The following is a 10,532-nucleotide window of genomic DNA, read 5'->3' on the forward strand; positions in this document are numbered from 1 at the left end:
GTTAATAAGAACATACGTATGAACATACAAATTAGGAGCAGGAGGTGGACACTCGACTCGTCGAGCCTGCTCCACCATTCAATACGTTCATGGCTGAACTGATTACTCCACATTTCCACTGACCCCCGATAACCTTCCACCCTCTTGGTTATCAAGAATCTACCTACCTCTGCCTTAAAAAAATTCAAACACTCTGCTTCCACTGCCTTTTGAGGAAGAGAATTCCAAAGAGTCACAACCCACTGAGAAAAAAATTCTCCTCATCTCTGTCTTAAATGGGCGACCCTTATTTTTAAACAGTGACCCCTCGTTCTAGCTTCTCCCACAAGGGGAAACATATTTTCCACAACCACCCTGTCAAGACCTTTCAGGATATTATATGCTACAATCATGTCGCCTCTTCCTCTTGTAAATTCCAGCGGAAGCAAGCCTAGGCTGTCAAATCTTTCCTCGCATAGCAGGTCACCCATTCCAGATATTAGTCGAGTAAACCTTCTCTGTACTGCCTCCAACGCATTTACATCAGTCCTTAAATAAGGAGACAAGTATGGTACACAATATTCCAGATGTGGTCTCACCAATACACTGTGTCTCTGAAGCATAGCCTCCCTACTTTTGTATTCAATTCCACTCGCGATAAATGATGACATTTTCCTAGCTTTTTTAATTACTTGTTGTACCTGCATACTAACGTTTTGCGTTTCATACACTAAGACGCCCATATCTCTCTGTATCTCAGAGCTCTGCAATCTCTCACCATTTAGATAATATGCTTCCCTTCTATTCATTCTTCCAAAGTGGACAATTTCCCAGTTTCCTACATTATAATCCATTTGCCAGGTCTTTGCCCACTCACTTAACCTATCTATATCCCTTTGCAGACTCCTTATGTCCTCTTCTCAAGTTACATTCTTACCTATCTTTGTGTCATTAGCAAATTTAGCAAGCATACCGTCGGTCCCTGCATCTAAGTCATTTCTATAAATTGTGAAACGTTGAGGCCCCAGCACAGATCCCTATGGCACACCACTCATTACTTCTTGTCAACCAGAAAAATGACCCATTTATGCCTACTCTCTGTTTCCTGTGAACGAACCAATCTTCCATCCATGTTAATACGTTACCCCCTACACCATGAACTTTTATTTTATGCAATAGCCTTTGATGTGGCACCTTCTCAAATGCCTTCTGGAAATCTAAGTACAATACATCGACCAGTTCCCCTTTACCAACAGCACATGTAACTCCCTCAAAGAACTCCAATCAATTGGTTACACATGATCTGCCTTTCACAAATCCATGTTGACTGTGCCTGATTACCTTGAATGTTTCTAAATTCCCTGCGATAACATCTTTAATAATAGCTTGTAACATTTTCCCTAAGGCAGGTGTTAAACTAATTGGCCTGTAGTTTCCTGCTTCCTGTTTCCCTCCCTTTCTGACTAAAGGAGTTGCATTCGCTATTTTCCAATCTAAATGAACCTTCCCCGAATCTAGGGAATGTTGGAAAATTAAAATTAACGCATCAACTACCTCACTTGCCACTTCTTTTAACACCCTAGGATGAAGTCTATCAGGTCCCGGGGACTTGTCAGCCTGCAGCTCCAACAATTTACTCAGTATCTTTTCCCTGGTGTTTGCAATTTTCTTGAGTTCCCCCTCCCTTCCATTTCCTGACTTACAGCTAAAGCTGGGATGTTACTTTTATCCTCAATAGTGAAGACCGATGCCAAATATCTGTTCATTTCATCTGTCATCTCCTTATTTTCCATTATTAATTCCCCAGATACACATTTTATAAGTTCAACGCTCACTTTGTTACCTCTTTTCTTTTTTATAAAATGTATATATAGTGGGCGGCACAGTGGCGCAGTGGTAAGCACCGCAGCCTCACAGCTCCAGGGACCCGGGTTCGATTCCGGGTACTGCCTGTGTGGAGTTTGCAAGTTCTCCCTATGTCTGCGTGGGTTTTCTCCGGGTGTTCCGGTTTCCTCCCACAAGCCAAAAGACTTGCAGGTTGATAGGTAAATTGGCCATTATATTTTTTCACTAGTATAGGTAGGTGGGAGGGAAATATCGGGACAGGTGGGGATGTTTGGTCGGAATATGGGATTAGTGTGGGATTAGTATAAATGGGTGGTTGATGTTCGGCACAGACTCGGTGGGCCAAAGGGCCTGTTTCAGTGCTGTATCTCTAATCTAATCTAAAAATATATATATATATAAACTCTTACTATCTGTCCTTATATATCTATATAGCTTTCTCTCGTCCTCTAATGTTACCTTCCTGATCCGTCTTCTAGTCATCCCTTGCTTTTTTAAAAATATTCTGTCCAATCTTTTGACCTGCCTCCCATCTTTGCGCAATTATAGACTTTTTCTTTAAGTTTGATACGACCTTTGGCTGTTTCACTTAATCATGGATGGCCGGTCCCATCCTTGGAATGTTTCTTTCTCGTTGAAATGTGAGTATTCTGAAATATCCCCTTAAATGTCTGCCACTGCATCTCTATTGACCTATCCCTTAACCTGATTTGCCAGTTCACTTTTGTTAGCTCTGCGTTCATGCCCCTATAATTGCCCTTATTTAAGTTTAAAATATTGTTCTTTGACCCACTCTTCTCTCCCTCCAACATATTGTAAAATTCAATCATATCATGATCGCTGCTACCTAGAGGCGCCTTAACTGTGAGGTCATTAATTATTCCTAATTCATTGCACAATACCAGGTCTAGTATCGCCTTCTCTCTGGTTGGCTTCACAACGTAATGTTCCAAAAAATTATCCAGAAAATATTCTATGCACTCCTCATCTAGGCTACCTCTGCCCATCTGATTTTTCCAGCCTATCTGCAGGTGAAAATCTGCCCCAAATTATCACTGTACCTTTCTGACAATCTGCCATTATTTAATCATTTATGCACCGTCCCACAGTGTGGTTAATGTTAGGTGGCCTTCTGACAACTGACTTCTCGCCTTTATGATTTTTCATCTCTACCTGAACTGCTTCTACATCCTGGTCTCCTGAACTAAGGGTATCCCTCCGTATTGTGCTGATATCATCATTAATTAACAGAGCTACCCCTCCACCTATTACAAACTTCTTGTCCTTCCTAAATGCCATGTATCCTTCAATATTCAGGTCCCAGTCTATATATGTAAGTGACACAGACCTTGGTGCACAGGGCACAACTTCAAAGTTTGCAGATGATACAAAACCTGGAAGCATTGTGAACTGTGAGGAGGATAGTGCAGCACTTCAAAAGGACATTGACAAGTTGGTGGAATTGACAGGCAGTTGGTGGATGAAGTTCAATGCAGAGAAATGCGAAGTGATTCATTTTGGTCGGAATGACATGGAGATAAAATATAAAATGAAGGGTTCAATTCTAAAGGGGTTACAGGAGCAGAGGGACCTTGGTTTAATAGTGCATAAGTCATTGACGGTTGCAGGCTAGGTTGAGAGAGCGTTACATAAAGCATACACTGCCCTGGGCTTTATTAAAATGCGAATAGAGTGCAAGGAAGTTATGTTGAACTTGTATAAGACACTAGTTCGCCCTCAGCTGGAGTATTGCATCCTGTTCTGGTCGCCACACTTGAGGAAAGATGTGAGGGCATTGGAGGGAATACAGAGACGTTTCATGAGAATGGTTCCAGGGATGAGGAATTTCAGTTATGAAGATAAATTTGAGAAGTTTGGATTGTTTTCCTTGCAGAAGAGAAGGGTGAGAGGTGATTAGACAGATATATTCAAAATAATGAGGATTCTGGACAGAGTAGGTAGAGAGAAATTGTTTCCACTGGAGAAAGGCTCGAGAAGGAGAGGACACCAATTTAATGCATTTGGTAAAGAAAAAGCTAAAGTGACATTCAGAACATGTTTTTCATGCAGCGAGTGTTTAAGATCAGGAATGTTTGTCTGAGAACGTGGTACAAGCATGTTCAATTGCAGCATTCAAAATGGAACTGGACAGTTATATGAAAAGGAAGAATGTGCAGAGTTATGGAGGGATGGCAGGGGAATGGAACTGAGTGAATTTCTCTTTCAGAGAGCCCATGCAGTCATGATGAGCCGAATAGTCCCCTTCTGAACTGTAACAGTTCAGTGATTCTGTGATAATGCCTCTCCTCCGTGTTCCAACCAGAATGTATCAGTTCACACTTCTCTGCATGAAATTTCATCTGCAACCTGTCCGCCCATTTCATCAGCCTCGCTTTATCCTCTTGAAGTCTATTGCTATCCTCATTACTGGCCATGTTTTCAGGCAAACTCGCCTTTTTTCTTCCAATAGTTCAACGGTGTTGAGTTTATTCGTTGCAGCTACTTCCTGAACTATCTTAGCTCCTTTGTTTAATATTCTCTGCATTTTACTTTCTCAATATTTCCTAAAATTTAAAAGGCAATATGCAGGCAGTGGTGGGATCTTCAGCGCAGTTTCCTCTTGTGATACCCACAATAACTGCGGACCCATTACTTCGGCTCCTCGAGGCTGAGAAACCTGCCTCTCTCCCTTCCATGCTCCCCAGTCTCAACATCACAATCTGTGCAATACGTCAGATCTGAGGCCAAGCGATCATTGCAGACGGACAGCCGGGCTGACAGTACATGCCTGGTGGCCACTGCTGGGTTGATGAATGGCGAGTTGGATTGAGATTGAGACATTTACAGCGGTTCAGATCATTCACTGCGGCTTTAGGGAAAATCTCAATGGAAATTGCTCTGTCTGTATTGGAAATGTACGGGGTATCAGGTATTTGCTGCTCCCGGTGGAGAATCTTTATTAAAGATAGTACTAATGATATAATTTTAAACATTGATCCGAATATTAACATTAATTCCAACCGGAGATTGCTGGGATTATTATGATCTGACTGGATCATCCCGGATTGTTTTGCTTCCACTTCTTCCCAGATTCTATCAGCCTCGGCGGGAGATGAGAGACTGAGAAAGATTTTTACCTGAGCAGATGACGCCGGCATCATTGGAGTGTGAGTAGGAATAGTGACCCCATTGAACTGACTTACAGTCCCGCAGAGCGGCCTCGGTCCCGCTGCACTCTACATTCCACGTCACAATGGGTCCGGACCCTTCCCCAAAGTGAGCTTCACCCGGTGCAGAGACCGCAGTTCCGCAGCCCAGCTCGCGACACACAACAGCGGCGTCCGGCAGGTCCCAGAGATCATGATCCACAGTCCCCCACTGACCCCTGTAGTGAATCTCCACTCTCCCAGCGCACTGACTGCCCCCATTCACCAGTCTCAGCTTCGCCTTCTCTGTAAAACATCACAAATATCATCAAGTGGTTATAGTGTGTTAAACTCACAGGTTCCCAGCGCACGTACCCTCCCCATTCACCAGGGCATGAATTGATAGGAGCATCAGTCTGCACTCTGCACCCTAAAAGAACCCGAAGTAAATATTACACATAAAAGAAAAAGGAAACGGAAATACTAATAAACGATGCAAACGAGCAATAAGCCAGGAGACAGCCGGATATTCCCACCAACACAACGGCTCCAATGGGAATGGGGTGGCGACAGGCTGAGAGTAGATTTAACCTGCAGAAGTGGGTAGAGGGACGTGGCTGTAATGATCACATGTTTACGTGCTCAGTACTCATTGGGCGAACACAGTAAGCTCCCAGCACCACAAAAGAGATGAGGAAATTGCCCCCTCACCCAACACAGCCAATAAAGGCAGGGCTCGATGGTGATGTAATCTGGGGATCAGTGTAGATGGTGAGGTGGACCTTTGGACCGGCAACAGTGTCAGTGGAGGTGATCCTTCACACTCTGCTCTTCAGAGACCCTCAATTGTTGTCCCTCTGCATGACGACAGCAGTCATCTCTCAGCTCGATAACAGTGTCAGTGGAGCTGACCCTTCACACTCTGCTCTTCAGAGACCCTCAGTTATTGTCCCTCCAAATGAACACAGCAGCCATCTCTCAGCTAGAATTAAAAATCTTTACTAACACTATGTGGGACACACTCCCTTTCTGACTAGCAACAGGGCAACGGCTTAATCCGTGATCAAAAAGGTGCTGAGATTGTCGCCAAGCTTAATATTTAATGGGATGTGTTGGAGCAGAGAGATAGCAAATCGTGTGAAAATAAAGGGCGATTACCTGACTGGTCAGCCTTACTGTTCCCAGGTCTGCCTGAAATGAGAAGTTAACAATTAGAGTTCACTGGGGAAATAAATGAATGAAACTGTCAGAAAGAAAAAAACACAAATACAACTAACTGCAGGGTCATTATTCCCGTCACTTTGCCGAAGAAATTATAAGGGATATGTGATTTAATTCCTTAAAACCGAAAATACAGTTTCTGCAACAAATCAATATTGTTAATGGGCCTAAATGTATCCAGAATTGTTTTCACATATACACACACTGACACCCGGATGCATTCTCTCCTTGTGGCGGTGGGTGGGCCTTATGTATTACTAGTGTGAAGGTGCCTGAGAAGGCGGTGGTGATGGTCCTCTCCCTATTAGAATCTTACAATGAAACAGCACAGAGGGAAGCCATTCGGCCCATGGTGCCTATGCTGTCCCTTTGACAGTGCATTCTAATTAGTCCCACTTCCTTTCCCCATCGCCCTGTAAATTTGTGCTGATAGTGCTCTGACCATTGATGACACGTGTGTAGGTGCCCTGAGCAGAGGGTGGTGATGGATCTGCTTTTAAACCCACTGGTGATGGCACTCTCAGCGAATTCAGTATTCTGATCTAAAGTTCGAGAAGGAATGGGAACATTTAAATTAAATTAAAGATTTTCCGATCCTGAGATGAATTTCAATGCCTTTTCATTTACTGCACATTTACTCCACCTGTAACTTTCAAAGTTTCTATAAAGCTGTAACTGGGCCTTTCTGCTGTTCAATAAAATATATAGCTTCCTCAAACAAAACAAAACACGATAAACGGTCTGTCAGTCTCCTAACTCCATGCTGACTGTGTCTTACTGAATTGCTGCTGTTCTGATTCTCTTGTAACCTGCCCTCGCCGACGTGCCCTATTCTTTTACCCGTTAATAATGTTCGATCAATGGTCCTCCCGTTTACTGGTTAAATGTTTCTGCTTTTTAAAAATGCAGTCAGTCGGTTGACTCTTCCAATCCCCCTGATGACAATGTGTCTCACAGATCCCCAGGTGTTTTTACTATTCTCGACATTATATACTATAGACGGTGTATTGACCTGTTCCCAATCTCCCTGATCACAAAGTGTCTCACAGCTCTCCAGATGGTTTTCTATTCACAACGTTATATACTGTAGATGGTGTGTTGAATTGCTCCCCAACTCCCTGGTCAAAATATATCTCCCATGTATTGTTGCCTCTTTGTATACTCTGGTGATATATTATTGCCAACGGGACACCAATTCCTGTTCTCAGCTGTGCCTTCTGATTAATCTTGAATGCGTTACAATTTCCCAACTATAATGTCACTGGTCTCATTATCGTCCTGATTCTATAATGTAAATAGTGTGTGACTTCCTCCCAGTAGGAGCCTTAGCATTCCTCCCAAATTTACCTGATAATAGTCAGTTCCCATCAGTTGCCTTTTCAGCGACCCAATGCCAGACAAGGGGGAATAACCTTTCAGTATTTACTGAAAAACGGTTCCAATCTCAGTGTTTCTGCAGAGTCCAGAAATCCTCTTCAATCCATTCATTCATTTCCCCTACTCTTCATGCAATTATCATTTCAGCCTGTAACCACCCATGTCATACTGGACTTTTTTTTTCAGATAATCCAGTGGTTCAAGAAAAAAAGCGCACAAGTATCTTCTTAGGGAAACTAGGGATAAACAACACATGGGTGCAGAACAATATCGCCAACATGACGATAGTGGTTCAGGAAAACCTCCCCCTATCCCATATGGCTCAGTAGGGTTGTTCAGTAAATTATGTCTGGCCAGCAAGCTCATATCCCGAAAATGAATCTAAACAATCTGTAACCGAAATTCCCATATTTGTCTATTCGACAAGTTTATTTCTTACCATCTCAGATAAATGTTCAGTCGTTCCCCTTTCTCAATCATTACTATTATTCCATTTATCTACACTACTTCTCATGTCCGCTAGCTCTCCCATTTTGCTCTCATATCCTTCCTCACAATTTCTAACTGCTCTCATTATTTTTCTTGAAAAAGTTTGAATGCATTTCTTTGCATCCCGTTATCCAAATCACCTCCATATACAGGGAATATACCCACTATTCTCATACTCTTCTGGTCGGCCTCCTACCCTCGGTAAACTTCAACTGATCTAAAACTCTGCTGCTGTTATCCTGGCTCGGACAGTCCCGCCCACCCGTTTCCCCTGCTCTCACTGACAAGTGGTAACTCCCGCTTCCCAACACCTCAGATTTCGGCGGTCGCACCATGACCTTCCCGATGTTTAGACCAATGGGTTTGGTGCAAAACAGTTAAGTTATCTGGCGTTCGCCAGAGCTGGCGGGCAGTCATAAAGGCGGGGCGAAAGTGTGGCGGGTCGAAGAGACTTAGTAGTTGGCAGGAAAAAAGACAAAAGCTCAAGGGGAGAGCCAACTGTGAAACAGCCCCGACAATCAAACTTTTCTGCAACACCTGTGGAAGAGCCTGTCACTCCAGAATTGGCCTTTATAGCCACTCCAGGCGCTGCTCCACAAACCACTGACCACCTCCAGGCGCTTACCCATTGTCTCTCGAGACAAGGAGGCCAACGATTTTAACATTTTATACTTATGTTAACTTGCTATTGTACCGTATTACTACAAACAGGAACATGGAAATATTAATTATAAATAACAATCAACTCAAAGGGGGTGAACGGAAACGGGATAAACGTGGGATAGACAAAGCCCAGAATTTAAACTCTTGAATGAGTTACAGAACCAGGGACAGCGGTAGTTTAGGGATTACAAAATACAATCAATGCAGAGAGTTTATAAGTACATGCTTGTCACGGCTGATTATTAAGTGGGTCAAGAATCAAAATACTTATATTATATCAAACTATTTTAGGTCCAATTTGAACTACGTCCACAATTAAGTGAGCTCCTGTAGATTTCAGAAACAAATTATTTGATAGAATTACAGTTTTTGTAGGGTACAACCACAAGCAAAGCCTGACAGAAGAAACTCATATGAAACAATCCAGATGCAGTGCGTCAACAGCATTATCAGTAAATTTTAACAATCTCTATCCATAACACATCAGCTAGCGTCTGAAGATACGTTACCACGGTTAGAAATAGCCAAACACGCATCAACCATTTACAGTACCGAAAAAATTTGTTCTGGGCACTGTCTGCTGAATTGAAATATGCAAACGAATTCAGGATTTCTTCCACAGGTGACCAGAGTATGGGACATGTGGAAGGACATTAAAGAATTTAATAGGAGTAGGATTCGGCCATACTGCCGACACAGCCTACTCCGCCGTTCAATAATATAATGGCTGATCTACTGCCCCAGATGTACTTTCCCACCTTTCCCCAGAGACTGGGAAACAACTCCAGATCCTTCATTAAACACTGCATCGCACCATATAAAAAATAATGGGACATGTGGAAAGATATTCAGAAACACGTCTGGATATTAAATACTACATCAAATGTATGAATCATACAGAAAGAGACTGAGTATCCATTCACTTATGGATCTAGCAATCTGCTGCCTTTATCCTATCCCATGCCCGGTTCCTCTCAAGAAACATTGCTCTATTTTCTGACTTGCATTGCATGGAGAATCCCAACGTCTCCAGTTTATTTTTTCCTTCCTTGCATTTCAAAGCAACACAGAATCCATTTATCCCTATTAATTTATTCCATTGCGTTGTATCCTTAATTCTTAATATGATTACCTCAAAAAGTCTATCAACCTCAGTTCTCTAATGTTTATTGGTCCCCTAATGATATATGTATTTGACCTGCAAACGTCTCAGCTTGTCCCCAGCTCAGAGCTTCTCACGATTAAGAAGCAATTGTCATGCAGACCCCCACCTGCCCAGAATGAGGCATATTAAATTTGTCATTTTAAACTGTTACTGGAAAGAAAAAAGGACTTGTTAAAGTAAATAAACAGACGCTTGCCTTTAGAATCATTTTCAGACTGACAGATAGTGCTTGGAGGGACAAAAGGGTTGCTTCCCTTCTCCATTTATCCGAAAATGGACTTTGAGCACCAAGGTATGGTGTGGAAAAGGCATTCCAGGTTGAATTCTAAGATGGCCGAATACACAAACAGACATGGCCAAACTAACTAGTCTCATGACTAACCTGCTTGGCGACCTGGGTTTTCTGAATTGTGCAAAAGGTTTGAAGTCAGCAGAGATTGAATGGCCCTGGACTGAAAATACCTCTTCTGGCCTGCTCTCCCTCCCTTTCTCATGGAACTCCAACTCCACTGAAGACACATGAACCCCAAGAGAGAAAGGTCTCCTGCACAGCGTAATGTTTAAGAATAATACTGGGCCACAAGGAAAAGCAAGGTCTAACTACAATCAGGGACTCTGCAGCGAGCTCGAAGAACCATAACAAAAAC

Source organism: Heterodontus francisci, unplaced genomic scaffold, assembly GCF_036365525.1.
Source record: "Heterodontus francisci isolate sHetFra1 unplaced genomic scaffold, sHetFra1.hap1 HAP1_SCAFFOLD_124, whole genome shotgun sequence".
Classification (NCBI taxonomy): Eukaryota; Metazoa; Chordata; class Chondrichthyes; order Heterodontiformes; family Heterodontidae; genus Heterodontus; species Heterodontus francisci.